This window comes from Myotis myotis, unplaced genomic scaffold, assembly GCF_014108235.1.
Source record: "Myotis myotis isolate mMyoMyo1 unplaced genomic scaffold, mMyoMyo1.p scaffold_m19_p_3, whole genome shotgun sequence".
Lineage (NCBI taxonomy): Eukaryota > Metazoa > Chordata > Mammalia > Chiroptera > Vespertilionidae > Myotis > Myotis myotis.
Window position 1 is genome coordinate 20,331,654 of NW_023416335.1, and position 16,132 is coordinate 20,347,785.

The 16,132-nt window shown below is 41.5% G+C and overlaps 1 pseudogene; it reads left to right on the forward strand.

The window, feature by feature from the left end:
* Nucleotides 1-1,288: 1,288 nt before the first annotated feature.
* On the forward strand, nt 1,289-3,593 carry LOC118649699 (annotated as a pseudogene).
* Nucleotides 3,594-16,132: the final 12,539 nt, after the last annotated feature.

The following is a 16,132-nucleotide window of genomic DNA, read 5'->3' on the forward strand; positions in this document are numbered from 1 at the left end:
CTGATTTTTACATAAAAATATTATGCTTTTACATTTTTGTTTAGAGCAACAATGGAGTAGTTGTAGCAGACCAAGCCTTGTGGCAAGGAAAAAAAACTGTAACTGGATTAAAAAAAATTTAATACCTGTTTGAAGTCATCATAGAACAACACAGTCGGCAAGAACTGAAAGGCTATGATCCAAGAGAAAAGAAAAACACTGAGGTGAGTCCACCATTCTACACAGTTTTTCCCTCAAGGCATTTGCCAATTACTGTAGTAAGTGGTACTAAACAAGAGATCAAGTCGGATTTTAAGGCTAAGAGCTTTCAGCAGTCTCATGGGGCTGGGAGGAGGGGAATGGAGTTGAAGGTTATCAAGGCATCTTGGAATCTAGGGGACTACGTTTCAGAGGAAAGAGAATTTGAAAACTGTGAGTATAACTTTCTGTGCTGCTTTTTACCCTGAGGGAATTGTTTATTCCTCATACTCTCAACATGAGAGGCTGAGAAGCTAAGGAGAAAGGATTCGCTATGGAGCTGGAAACCTAAGCAGAGCTTTTGCCAACCTCCAAGTGTGAGGGAGGTGGAAATTGGCATTCAAGGCCTGGCAAGGGGGGTGGGCTCAGGTAAGCAAGCTTTGTGTTCAGTGAGTGTTTTGGGAAAGGTCCTGCTTTAGGATTACTTCAAACTAGAACTAGAACAGTTCTCACTAAGCCTGAAATCAATTTAATGTTCCCATTTTCTGATTTAATCAAGGTGATCAATTCCTATTGTAATTCCTTATAAGTAAAAAATTAATTCTCTCTGCCAGAAATTAGTATTATTCAGAATTGCTATACTTTTCCTACACATCATCCAGCATTCAATAAAAATGGTTGGAGTCAGTTTTATCTCTGTCTTAAGTTATGCTTTTCTCTAGCAACCTAAATTAGCCTTCAGATAGGCCAGCAAGCCTTGTTTTCTTCAAATTTCTGAGATATGGCAATGTTGATAGTCTCCTTTACTCAGTTTTTTCTTTAAGAAATAAGTAAACAATCACCGTGAATAACAGCGGAGAGACTCAAATTACAAAAACGAAGCATCTAGAAGACTGAGATAGCCCACATATGATCTAGATATAACGCAAAGACTTTGAAGTAACAGTGATTATTAGCATGCTCAAGAAATTGGAAACACTTGCAGGCAGGTGTGGAGTGTCAGTGTGGAGGTAACACCCTAGTATGACTAGGGTTATACTGCTGGAGCAGTTCTTGGATCTGGAGCAACATCTCAATGAGCTCAATACGGATTCTGCCTTTTTTTTTAACCATGAATGAGACAGACCAGGAGGCTGTTGCTATAGTGGTACAAAGGGTTGCTAGGATGTGTCAGCACCTGAAACATCTACAAAAAGTAGAGCAGAATCACAGGAGAGAGGCCAGATTGAAGGCCCCTGTCCAGTTGTATGGGGTGTACATGGGCCTGAGAAAGCCCCACAATGCACTGAATGATGTCAAAGATGTCCACTGACATCAACAAAGTCTGGAGCCAGAGCATTAATACCATTGAGAGCCTCAAGCATGTGAAGGATGCCTTGTGTTGTACAGCTCAGCCATCTTGTAAAACTGTGGAGACTCTCAAGAATATGTCAGTGCCCAGATTGGGAGCTTATTAAACAAGGGGCTCTCCTACAGGTTCACCAGAAGTTAGTGGACCTGGAGTGCTCCAGAGATGGGCTAACATATAAACAGAACTACATGGGAAGTGGGAACATGTACAACTTGACCCTCATCCATGGCTCTTCAGAAGAATAAGGGACTCTCAGATGAGCTGGCCAAGCAGCTGTGGGTAGTGCTGCAGAAGTTACTGGTCACCATCCCCCATGACTCCACTTTGCTCGTCTAGACAGTGGTCGGCAAACTCATTAGTCAACAGAGCCAAATATCAACAGTACAACGATTGAAATTTCTTTTGAGAGCCAAATTTTTTAAACTTAAACTATATAGGTGGGTACATTGTTATTAACTTAATTAGGGTACTCCTAAGGCTTAGGAAGAGCCACACTCAAGGGCCAAAGAGCCGCATGTGGCTTGCGAGCCGCAGTTTGCCGACCATGGGTCTAGGATCATCGAAAGGGGGTGAGGAGGATTGACAGGAGTATACCTGACCAAAAAGAGCAAACTAGCTTTGTTCCTTCCAGTAGGTCCAAGAATTGGAAGGAGAAAATGTTCGCCATTTTGGACAGAACCTTGACTAGAATTGAGGACACACAGGCAGACACCATGGAGTCTGACAAGATGTGGTTTGTCTGCCACCTGGAAATCATAAGTAAGAACATCCTGGATGATCTCATCTTTGCCAAAAACCTGATGGTTAAGTGTTTTTCTCCCTATTATGAAGTTTTCAGAAACTACCTGAACATGTACCACAAGGCCCTGAGTACACGGATACAGGAGCTCCAGTTGGAAGACCTCAAAGCAAATGAGATTATGAGCCTGTTTTTGTGGGTCTTAAATACCTACTGAGCACAGAAACGGAAGGAAATGTGGAGCTGGGTCTGGAAGTGGACATGAATGCCCTGGAGATTTTGCTTTGTCCAAACATGGTCTCTGAGCTGCTCCACATGTATATGTCAACTCTCACTTCAAACATCATTGCCTGGCTGTGGAAAGCACTAGAAACAGACAGGAAAGACCAGGTAGAAGAAACTGAGCCTGGAGCTGACCAAGGTGAGTATCACCACTCAACAGTCATCATTCTCCAGATGTTTGAACAGATTCTTCAAGTTGCAGCTCAAATATGTGAAGATTTGAAAACACGGGTACTAGTTTGTGTCTTCAGCTAAAAAATACAAAGATGAAGTTCAGTTGTGTAAAGAAGAACACCTGAGAAACTGGCAGGATATAAAAGTAATCATCAGCAACTGCCAGAATCCAGTCAGTTTAAAAAGGAAGTAATTAAAAATGAAATGCAAGAAGGTGTATCTCTGAGCAACCACACATGGATGGTATTTGAGACACCATTGCAAAGGAGGGCTGCAGCAGCCTGCTGGAGGAGCTTTGGATCTAGAGCAACATCTCAATGAGCTAAAGCCAAAGAAGTGGCTGTTAGGCTCAAATGCTATAGACATTATCTGTGTCACCATAGAAGAATATTTCAATGATTTTGCCAAAATCAAAATACCATACAAAAAGAGGATGATGGCGAGTGGCTGTGGAGTACCCGTGGGTTCTCATGCAGAAGCACATCTCATTCTATGTTCTCAAGGAACAGAAGGATGGTGCTGAGAGAGGGTCAGGAAGGCTGAGCACCTTCTCCCTGTTCCAGAAGCTGGCTTCTGGATTTGGCAAAGATACAGACTGGTACGGTGACAAAATCATCACCATTTCAGAAGTTATTAAACTAAGGACCCTTTTGTGCCCTACTTGGAAGTCTTGACTCTGGTCAGCAAATCCCCAGACATTAGGGATGACCATGTCAGCCTGCTGCTGGCCATGCCAGGAAATGCCAGCTGGAACACAAAGCAAACCATCATTGAGCCTGGACCAGGGTCCGAAGTAGGCAAATCCAAATGATGTGCCCATCTCCAAGGAAATCAGTTCTGAATCTGAACATGGCAAAGCTTCTCAAGTAGCCTATTAGTTATTAGCTTTGTGTACATTTTTCTGCACTTATCTCAACCTTTGGAAATATATCAAAGCAAAAGTGACTCTCAAGGGTTTACATTAGATGTTTCAGTTCCCAGAGTCTGTCTCTTGAAGGGCCAAGCATGTTGTTTGTGAGGTGCCCGAGCACACGGATCCTTGACTGACAATTACTCTACTGGCTGTGATTCTTCAGGATTTCTCATTCTTATTGTCCACATCCTTTGTGAGGCAGGATGCTAATGTCAAATGCCTCATGGCTGATTGGTAATCATGGTGGTTAAAAGGTGTGTGGAGGAGACAGAGGCTCTGTCTTCATTCATGTTTTGCTCCTCACTAATTTCTGCATGGTGTCAAGGCTTCTGAAACCCAGATGCTTAATAAAAGAGCCTAAACTCTTGCAGAGAAATGAAAATTAGAGAAAGAAAAATTGGGTGACAAGATGGATACATTTACTGAATTTGGTTATTAGTTTAATTGTTTTTTCAGTGGAGTCTTTAGGGATTTCTACATATAAGATCATGTCATTGGCATACATAAACAGTTTTACTCTTTTTTTCCTATTTGGATGCCTTCTACTTTTTTTTTATTTACCTAAATGCTCTGGCTTGGACATCCAATACTATGTTGAATAAGAATAAAGAGTGAGCATCCTTGTCTTGTTCCTGATATTAGAGAAAAAACTTTCAAAAATTTACATTGTTTTATAATTTACAGCCTTCATGTCTTTCACCTCTTTGGTTAGATTTATTCCTGAATATTTTATTGTTTTTGGTAACAGTCTATTGTAAATGGGAGTGTTTTCTCAATTTTGTTTTTGGATTATTCATTGTCAGTATATAGAAATGCATCTGACTTTTGCATGTTGATTTTATATCCTGCAACTTTACTAATTTCGTCTATTAGTTCTTACAAATTTTTGTATGTATAAGATCATGTCATCTGCAAACAAAGATAACCTTATTCTCCCTTTCTAACTTGGATGACTTTTCTTTCTTTTACTTGCCTAGTTGCTCTGCCTACAACTTCCAATACTATGCTGAATAGAAGTGGTGAGAGTGGGCATCTTTTTGAATGGGTATCTTTGTGGTCCTTTCATTTTTGTTAGCATTTTATACCTAAAATGCCTGACAATTTCAATATTTCTGTTCTTAGAAATCTAATTTTTGTGTGTTTTGTTTCTGCTAACTTTTATCATTACCTGCATTCTCTTGGCTTGCTGATATTTTATTTAAAGCATATTGTTGATCTTAGTCTGTGGAATCATTTATTAAATGCATCCTAGTAATAACTTTATAATAGTCATCAGCCCCTAGGTCAACTGCATCCCTGCAAGCAGTCCACTGCTGGGGCCTGGCAACCTGCTGTGTCTCTGGCCATAGTATATGGATTTTTGTTTGTTTGTTTGTTTCTCTGTTTTCAGGTATAATCTATAGAGAATTCCTCCACTTTTTGTGTAGCCAGCAGTGACTCAAAACACATTTCCAATGCAGGGTGTATTTTTCTTTCAGTGAAAGGGCCCTCCCAGAACACCTGTCAACTATAATGGCAGAAACAAAAGTTCTAGCTTATTTTGGCTAGAAAGCAAATGAGATGTTTTCATGACTAACTTTGATAAACTCTGGCCAAAAGCAATGCTATGCAGGGGTCAGATGGAAATATGTCATAGAGATGGTGGAGGTAGATGCCAATGAACTCAATTATTCTTGAACTTCAAAACCATCTGGTATTTTGAGGAGTGACAGGTTGGGGGAATTAGGAAGGAAAAGAGCTCTTGGCGTGTACACTGGCATTCTTATGGAAGCTTCTTTGGCAGAGATAGTGGCATGGTGGCTTAACAAATCAGATTGGATGCTGTCGTTGTGTAGAAGGAGCACATACAGTCTGTCCCATAACATTGTTTATTTGCTTTGAGAGACCTGTATGTATATAACTCTCCCATTGTATCCTTTCTTTTACCTTTCTTAAAAGGCGACTTAACATAATCTATTATAGAACCAAAGAAATTAGACTTCCTGTTCCTACTACATAGATCTCCTCAGGGTCTTCCCAGGTTGTGGGGCTCTCCACAGTGACCTCAGTGGGACTGGGAATGGAGGATTAAACTAGAGCCATTGCAACCAGGAAAAGGCTAAGCTCATGTGTCACCCTGTGTCTGCCTGCCTTCCATCACAGCAGGGACTGGGCCATTATTTTTCAACAGCAAAGGCCAATCACCTTAATAGTTCAACAGTTCTCCTGAGTGGTCAATTGATTTTACACATGGGTTTTACCTGTGTTTTCGGTGTTTGAATCTGCTCTAAGGAAAGAGCCTACAAACAAGCTGATTCAGTGTCAGATGATGAGAAACGAAATCCAGCTAGCACAGTGGTGCACAAAGTAATGATTAAAATCTGCTCCTACCTGACAAACGGGAATACAAATGCACAGATATTTGAGAGATGGCAATAGTTTCTTTGCGGTGCCTGAGAGTCACCTTTATTCTCATAAAATACAAAGCAGACAGCTACAGTCTCAGCTGACAGAGTTTCTGTTGTCCTGGCTCCTCAAATAGCCTTAAAATAAGTTTTAGTTTGATAGTAAATCTAGAAAACACATACTCAATAAGCCCTTGGCTTTTGCTGAGGGGACCAGAGGTTTGATCAGAACAGGAGAAGTAACTCTGATCCTTATGGAGCCTTATAGTTAAGGGTTTGAAATAGAAGTCTCCTTCAGTGGAAGTCCACAAATTAACACACACTGAAATAGACTTGTCTCTCTACAAAATTATCAGTACTGAGTTGACTACTACTGGCATTTGAAATCATAGATCAAAGTAGCAGTGCTATCTAAAATACGTGTAAATTGCAGACATCAAAAATCAAATCAGAAGCTGTCTGGGAGAGCAGAGCCCTTGATCAGCAACCCCTCTGTTTATTATCTTCCTTGCTGATTTCATTCAGGTTTATAACTTCAAGTATCTTCTATATGTTGATGACTTTAAAATTGTTATCTTCAGCCCTTACATCTCCCCTGTGTTTACTAACCTCATCACCAATATTTTTGATAATATGTGAAATTTCATATCGCCAAGACAGAATACTGGTTTTGGAAAGTTGTTTTGTTCTGGACTTTCACAACCAGGGCTCCATTTTTGTCTCTATCCATCAACCATTACTGATTACTATGACTAGAGCCAGTGGCAGGGCCCAACTCTTCCCAGGATCCAAACAACTTGGGGACAATGAGAAATGGGAGAATCCTGGGACAGGTGTAATGTCTCACTCATTCAATTAAATGTAGTTACCTCAGCTGACTGCAGTCACATTGGAGATAATCAATAAACATTTCAGAATGAATTAATAGATAAAGATGGGTAATTTATCCTTAGCCATTTACCTACTAGGTGAGTGTGGTCGCATTTTTCATTAGTTTTCCATACTTTACAGATAAGAAACTCTTGGATTTGAGAGATGGTACACAGAGGAGTATGGCAGGACTGAATGAGACTAGAAAGCCAGGGGGATGGGGCTGAGGGTGAGGAGTTGTGAGTTCCAGAGAGCAGAGATTCAATTCTGAAGAGAAAATCCTTACTGGGTCGAGACTGCTTTTGCATAATTCTATTATTACCAAGAAGAGGAGAAATAATCATAGTAGGTGTGTGCTGTATTGCTTGGTGGCTCTGCTTACCCTACTTTTGAAATCAGACAAGTTTAAATGCTTTGTGTGGGTGAAATATTCAGAAGGCACCCGATCAATAAGGCAGGTGCTGCCAGAGCTGAACAGGAATGTTTTTTGATGTTGACAATGACATACATTCTTGTGCAGAAAGGAGTAATCTATTTAGTCACAGCTAAGAAAATGGTTTGTGTCTGTTGCTTTGGAGAACAAAGTAGTGTCATCTGGGAGCATGGCCTCCAGGCAGGCCAGATGAATGGTATCAGTGTGGTGGTGGGTCACTCAGAAGCAAGGGCAGCCCTTTATTGAGCCTCCCTGGCCTCTGAGTGGAAAAGTGGGTATTTGCACACACAATCCCATAGGGCTGCTATCAGCATCAATTCCACCTCAACCTTCTTTACAGATCAAGGCATCTCATCAATTTGTATCCAGCTTATGATTGCCATTGCCTCTCCCTGAAGTCCAGCGCAGTCTACAGCAAGGCCCGTGCTCATTCGGGGCTCTGCTGATTCCAGGTCAGGCTTGTCAGAAGCCTTCCTGACAATGCACCAGAGACGGCCAAGGAGACATTTTTCACCTGTCCCCCACCATAGAAATATCCAGTATAAAGAAAGAGGACAACAGCTCTGGTCTTGTGAGAGTCAAATATGAATATTTCTTCCAAATTCCAGTGATGTTACTAGCTTGAAATTGGCTATAGTGGGAATATTTGCACCATGGAAACCAGCAAAGTCTACAAATAATGTTTTTGTTTTTGTTTTCTTTTCATTTTTAAGACCTTTTTGTTAAACATTTACCAGCACAGTATGGGTGAGGTGCAGGGGGGCAGAAAGAAGGGATATGAAACTCAAAGACCTCAATTACCCTCTTCTCTGATGCTGCTGAGATGACTCAGCTGAACCTTTTCTCTGTAGTTGACAGCCACTGCAGGCCATAACCAGCCACAGAGGTTTGTGTGTGCTTTTATTTTTAATCAGATTTATGTTTTAGAAAGGTAACCCTGCCCACAATGTGCTGGATAGATTTAAAGGGTATAAAATAAGAGATAAAACCAGAAGCAAAGAAATCAGATGGTAATCTAATTGCCCTTGTCCAAATAAAAAATTATGAGGCCTGCACTCAGAGCTGTGGCAATGGAGAAAACAGTTATGATACATGTTAAAGAAATACAGATCACAGGAGTTACTGATTGATTGGGTGTCAGGGTAAAAAAAAAAAAAATACTAGGTGATAACATACAAGTTTCACCAAAACAGAAAGATTATCAGATTCAGGAGGAACTTTTACAACTTATGTTTAGAGCAAGCTGAGATGTTTGAGAAGCAGGTAAATGGGGCTGAAGGTCACAGGAGCAGAGTTGACTAAAATGCATTTTGAAAGTCAGCAGATGGCAGTAAGTGACAGCAGGTGACAAGAAGGGATTACTTAGGGGTGGTATAAAGTGAAAAGTGGACTGGGGAATAAACAGGCATGAAAAAACAATATTTAAGGCACATGCAAACAAGTAAGAGTCCACAGAGGACAGGAGAAGGTTGGTCAGTTAAGTAGTGGAGAAGCAAGAGAGAATCAAAGAAACAGAAGAGTTAAACAGAAGAGTTAGAGGATTGGATAGTCTTTAATGTGAAATGTTAGGTCAAGATCAAGAAAGGGGAAATCAAAGAAAGTATGCATTATGTTTAGCTGAGGGTTGTTAGGGCCTTTTGCCAGATCAGTTTCTGGGAGTTCAGGGAAAGAAGGGGCCAGGCTGCAGGTATTTGAAGACAAGTGAGTAGAAGATGGAAATAACAGAAAACAACTGAAGAAACATGAATTCCAAGCTTGGAAAGCAAGAAAAGGCACAAGGAGATGCAGGGTTAAGGGAGGACTCTATTTATAAAATGGACAACAGACTTGATCAAATTTTATTCTATGCAGAAAGAACCAATCAAGATGAAGTTGCCAATTTGGGAAAGAGAATCACAGATGCAATCAAGTCTTAGGTGAGACAGGAGGGTCAGTCAAGAGCACAAGTGAAAGGAATGACCTTAAGAACAGAAATAATAGTTCTTTCTACAAGATATGAAGGATGGAGGTGGGAACAACTGCAAATATAAATAGATTTTTAGTAGCTAGAAATTGAGAGAGCTTAAACCTCATGTTTTCAGATTTTTTTCTTGAAGGTCCAAAATGTTGAGGATAGTGTTAGAAGTTTGAAATAAGAACCGTGGGGAATGGAAGAGTGCATAACACTCCATTATAAACCAATATTACATTTTAATGCTTTTATGCACAGGCATAATTTTATTGTTATTTTTTTAATATTTTATGCCCCTCCCCTTAGCATCTATCTGTACTTATCTATACTAATAAAAGGGTAATATGCTAATTAACCGGATAGACAGGACGTCTTCTGGATGTCATTCTGTACATCCTTCCTGACAAAGCTGGCCTGGGCGAAGCTGGCCCGGGTCCTGGGTGCCTGTGGCCAGCCTGGGTGAAGCCAGCCCAGGTCCCGGGTGCCTGCAGCCAGCCAGAGGGAGGGAAACCCAGGTTCTTGGTGCGGGGACTGAGGCAGAGGTGGTTAGGGGCATCAAGCAGGCAGGCAGAGTGGTTAGGGGCGATCAGACAGGCAGGCGAGCAGTTAGGAGCCAGCGGTCCCGGATTGTGAGAGGGTGCAGGCCAGGCTGAGGGACACCCCTGCCCTCTGTGCATGAATTTTGTGCACCGAGCCTCTACTCACAGATATAATAGCACATCTCACAATGCATTACTATTGCTCATTTGATTACCTTTCTTTTCATCTAGCAATAAACCCAGATAAGGTAGGAAGAGAGCTTCTAGCCTAGCAGTGTGTCTAAGGTAGAGTGAGTGATTACCAAATCTTTTTTGGCTGGAAATGATTGAGTAAATGAGTAGATGCCCTAATTCATCCAATCTTCCCAGCTAAACTATAAACTCTACTGTATCTTACATTTGATTGGATTACTCAGCATTTTCAGTGCATAGGAGCTGCACAATCAAAATCAAATAAAATGAACTGGGCCACTTTAAGACCAAAGTGTTGACATAAAAATCAAGAAGTAGATTTCAGGAAAGAAGCTTGTGATGAAGTAATGGAGAAATGGAATTCAAAACTAACTAAACTTGTATAAGAAAATACAACTATCTTCCTCCTTCCAATAGCTTCTAGTTATTAATTTCTCCCCCAGTTTTAAGGAAAGTATCCCTTGATCATCTCCGTGCCCAATATTTTCCATTTTTTTCTGGAATGGACATGTCATACACAAGGATTTCCAGTATCCCTCACCTAGCCTACTCTCTGGCTTCTTGGACTGTAACCTCCGTTTTCTGAAGACCAAGATCCAGTGCAGGTAACCAGTTAGTGTCAGATGCATCCCTGCATTATCATTCCTCTAAAATTGTGCTCCCAATTTCCAGTCCTCTGTACTGATAGACAGAGAGAAACCCTTCAGGCAGACAATGAAAGACAGCTCCTCCCCGCCTTGCTCTGAGGTGTCCCATAGCAAATGATAGTGGCAGGGAAATGTCTTAATACATGTTGTTTAGCATAATAAATGATGTTCAGATGCAGTGTTAGTAGAAACAAGCTCAGTTAATTGGTCTCTCAACCTACATTCGCTCTTGCACTGCAGACAATTAGGCAGGGGCCAGAGGGCCCTTTGCTTGGCCATTAGAGCCACCCACGCTGGGACCAGGAAGGTGCTGGCAGTTAGGCAGTGGACCTGGTATGAATGACTGCAATGAACTGTGTGTGCAGCTGCACCACAGCTAAAGCCATCTGTCCATGTATGAATGTGAGACCTTAAAGAACCGATCTTAAAGGTGACAAAAGGAAGCTAATGTTCAGGAGAGAGAAATCTGGGCTCTTCCAAGAGCTGAAACATTGGAAAAATGTTTGAAGATTTTAGATTTGAAGGATATACACCTAATACTAGCCCTACAGCAAAATTTCTAATGAACTAAGGGCCTGCTCTCTGAGATTTGATGTTTTTGGAATGCCTGGGACATAGAAAGGAAGGACATATTTCAAGGAGACACAGGGCTGCTGCTCAAAGTGAGCTCCTCGGACCAGCAGCACCATCGCCATCTGGTATGGTGTTAGGAATGCAGATCTCAGGCCCACCTCTGAATCACTACATCAGAATTAGCGTTTGGCCAAGATCCCCAGGTGTCCCACTTACCCATTAAAGTCTGAGAAGCAGCCCTCCAGGCCAGGGTTAAGCAAACACATTTTATGAGAACACAGTGTGTCCATTCATTTGCCTCTTGATTATTCTGCTTTCACATTATGATAGCAGGGTTGAGTAGTTGCAATGGAAATCTCATGGTCTGTAAGCCTAAATTATTACCCTCCAGCTCTTTGCAGAGAGTTGGCCAACTCCTGCTCTACACAGAAATCTCAGTAACCAACCCATGCGACTAACATTTGTTAGGCCTCAGAGGGCAGGTTAGTACCAGATCTTTAATTTGCTGTTTAAATGTTATCATGGATCTTGTGGAAAGATGGAGCAATATATGTTCCATAATAATGATCTCAATTCTAGGGTTAGGAATGTCTAAGTTTATACAGGCTCTAGAAAAAGTTGACAAAAACCTTGAACACTCTGCCACCTTGACTGAGTCAACTGGTTTGAAGGATCCCTTCCCTTCCTCATTCTCATGGTTAATAAAGAAACAATGGTAATGGTGATTGTCTGAGAAAAGGTGGGTAGGGGAAGGTAGAAGAGAAAGAGGAGATAAATGGTGATGGAAGGCGACTTGACTTGGGGTGGTAAAGACACAATACAATATACAGATGAGGTATTATGGAATTGTATACTTAAAACCTGTATAATTTTATTAACAAATGCTACCCTAATAAATTCAATTAAAAATAAATATGGGATTATACTATTTTAAAGTAAAATAAGAATTATTTCTACAATTATATTATACTAGAGGCCCTGTGCATGGATTCATGCACATTGAAAGGAAATTAATTAGAAGGTGGCCGGTGGGACAGGACTGGGTGAGATGGGCTGGACACGCACTGGAGCCAACCTCCTGCAGTACCTCCCCAGCTGGCCGCACCTGGGGCAGCACTGGGGCCCCAAGGGCATCTGCAGAGTGAGTGGGATCCCTCCAGCAGGTGGGGTCCCTTAGACTGCGGGGATCGGGCCAAAACCAGCAGTCCAACATCCCCCAGGTGTCCCAGAGTACGAGAGGGCACTCTGCAAAGTTGCTGTCACTCAGCAGCTCCTGTGTTGAGCATCTGCCCCCTGGTGGTCAGTGCACATCATAGCTACCAGTCAGATGGTCAAATGGTCAGATAGACTGGAGGCCTGGTGCACAAAACTCGTGCACTTGGGGGCAGGGGTCCCTCAGCCCAGATGCAGGAGGGCGTAGGCCAAGCTGAGGGACCCCACCAGTGCACTATCAGAGCTGGGGAGGGATGCGGGAAGTTGGCCAACCAAGGAAGGACCACAGGAGGGCTCCAGGGCGTGTCCAGCCCATCTCGCTCAGTCCCAATTGGCCGGACCCCAGCAGCAAGCTAACCTACCAGTTGGAGTGTCTGCCCCCTGGTGGTCAGTGCACATCATAGTGAGCAGTTGAGCATCCTTAGCATATCATTAGCATTTTACGCTTTGATTGGTTGAACAGATGACCGGATGACCGAACACTTAGCATATTAGGCTTTTATTATATAGGATTAGTTCTAATAACATTTTAAATGAATTTTTTATGACCCTCCATAAAAAAACAAAAAAAGAAACAATGATAACCTGGCAGTCGCAATAAAACAATCACCACATTTCTGTGTTTCACCCTTGATAGCATATTTATTGTGACTGGAAGTACTAACTTTTTTCCAAATATACCAAGAGGTTTGACTTTATGCCAGAGTTTGGGGATAATTTTATACCCAGTGAGTCACCTAAAGAGACTGCATTCTCTTCCTCCTGATTTTCACCAGAGCAGAATGGTAAAACAGGTGTGAATGCTCTGCTTTACATATGGCAAGAGGATTGTTGAAATATGCATTCCTTCGTGCATGCCATAAAGAGCTTAGGCAAAGACTCCACAAAGGACTGCAGTGACTAATGGGGAAGAAGAGGCCTGCTGAACCAACATTTCTGAAATGTCGAGATATTTTGATAGGAGATCCTAGACTTTTACTCTCAAGAATATTAAAGAAGCACCACATTATGCTTCTGAAACCCTTGGCGTTTTTCCAAGTGTGTGCTTACCAGGTCTCTCTCTCTCTCTCTCTCTCTCTCTCTCTCTCTCTCTCTCTCTCTCTCTCTCTCTCTCTCTCTCTCTCTCTCTCTCTCTCACACACACACACACACACACACACACACACACACACACACACACACACCAACAAAAGCCAGTCTGCAGCCTCAGACTCCAGACGCAAGCATCAATCATAATCGCAGCACTGCCAGCAGTCATGTAACTGCTTAAAGACCTCAACAGCCTTCTGGCACTTAAAGGGGGGAAAAATCATCTAATTAATCACAGGTGAAACAGCTTGGACTGTCTCTAAAAGCCCCTGAATTTACTGCCAAGCTTTGATGCTAATTTTCTTTCTAAGTAACCCCCTAAAGAAATTTACGATTCGGTAATTAAAGTAATGAATAAAGAGATACTTAGGTGGAGGGAAACCAGGAGCGGGAAAAAGTCTATATTTCCATCCTGCAATAAAGGCATCTGGGCATGGATCATTTGTGAACCCCAACTTAAAGGTCCCCAAGTGGCTTCCTTCCAACGAATATTTTAAAAATTCAATATTTGAAAGACCCAAATGAGGCATATAAATGAAGTTGAGAGCAGGTCACTACTAGAGCCTGTAAGACAAGAAAGGAAATCTAAGTTCTGCCAGATCCTCTGGACTTTGTTTTTAATTCTACAGCTTCTGTCCTGTGGGAGGATTGGTGGTGGGTCCTCCCTGGGAGCTGATTGGCTAGTGTCACTGGGTTTGATTTAGAGATCTCACCTTCCTCATATCCTCCATGTTCCTGCTGGGAGAGATCCTAGATTTCAGGGTTTAATTGGCTGGAAAGAAATCGCTCTGATCTCTTATACAGGAAGTGTTCAGGGAAGGGCTTTGGATTTTATCATCCCAGCCCTGTCCTGTCCTCTGTCTAACACTCAATATTGGACTACTCCCGGAATGGGAGCTTTAGTTAATTGGCTCCTCTAGTTTTCAGAATTAGACAGATATACCCTCATTTCAAAGATGAATCAAACAAGTTCCTACTAAACTCCAAACTGCCCAGAGCTCTAAACTGCTGCTGAAAAATCTTGCTAACAACTATTTTTCTGTCTTAATTAATACAATGTAATAAGCAGAATGCTTTTTTAAATAATTCAGAATCTTGAATTTTTGATTGCGAAGCTTTTTGCTCTGATTTATATCTGCCTTCAAGATAGTTTAGGAGTATTTTGAAAGCAAAGATCAGAGCAGGTCCTCAGAATGTTTCTTTACCAAGTCTAGCAGAATATGAGCACTAATAATTTATTATTTCTTGATCGTATCATAGGTTTATAACAAAGGACGTATAATAGATTGTAATAAATAAATACTGACTCGAAGATGTTCCCTGGAAATTTAGTTTTTTGTTTTTTGTTTTTTTTTACCTTAGTTACTATACATACTTATATGTTTATATTTTCCCCCTCCTAGAAAGGGAGGGGTGAAAAAAGTTGAATCAGAATTTGATATTGAAGTGAGCTTATAGATTTTTAATCTTAAACTTCATTTCAGAGCTGAGAGACTCAGAAAGGTAAAATAATTTGGCCAAGATGCACAGCCATTTAATGAGTAGTTCAGATTCTGAGAGCAAGACATCTTTCACTTATAAATTGCTCTTTCCTTACCAGTGAACTATGTTAAACTACTTGCCTTCAGAGCTTCCTTTTCTGACTTACAAGACAAAAATGATAATATTCATGAGTTATAGTAAATATCAAGTGTGCTAATATAGGTATGATGCTCAGCATTGTGCACACACACAAGAAATATTAGTTTTCTTAGTTTTTACTATTTTTAATTATTGTGTGTTTAATTATAATTCTATTTTTATTGAATGAGTTCTTTTTTATTATTTACAATTCCTTACTGCCTGCTGAGAAAGGTAGAGTCATAGCCAAAAGTGGCCCTTTAGTTGCTCAGGGTCCGTGTTTGGAGAGCTAGACCAGAGCTCAGTTGCTTTACATAAGAAATAGCTGCACATTTGAGAGGCCTTTCAGACCTTCACCTTCTTTCCTGGACAACACAGAATGATACACATTTTGAACCTCATTCCTAATAGAGGAGTGAAAGATCTTCCCCCAGAGAAAGCAATTTCAGGACATCAGTGAAGCCCAGAAGAGAGGTGGAGGGTGGGAGTGTGTGTGTGTGTGTGTGTGAGACGGGGGTTGGGGGGAAGGGGGGTCCTTCAGGGATTAAGAGCCCTTCCTGGTTTTCCTGAATTAGCCAACATTGCAGGTCATGATCTACTCAGTTCTCATCTCGCTGACCCACGCCCCAGCCCTAAAAGCCTCCGCACCTAGTTCTCCTCTGAGCCTTTATCTAAAAGGCTAGGGAAGTTGGAGGATCCTGCCAAATAGGAATTAAAAATGACAAAAGAGCTGATTAAATCTGAGGTGACAAGAATGAGAAATAAAAGCCATTAGAGCCCATTTGCAATGTGCCCTCCACAAGTCAAGTTTCAAGGTGTTCGTTCCTCCGAGATTATTAATGGCAGGACAGTGTTTTCCGTGTAGGAAGCTGGTACCTGAAACAACACCAGTGTCCACACAGTGCATTCTAGACAGTAAGAGGGGCCTGCCCTCATTCATTTAGTCCCACTGATTTGAAAAGACTCCCTAATTTGGCTGTCAGGGT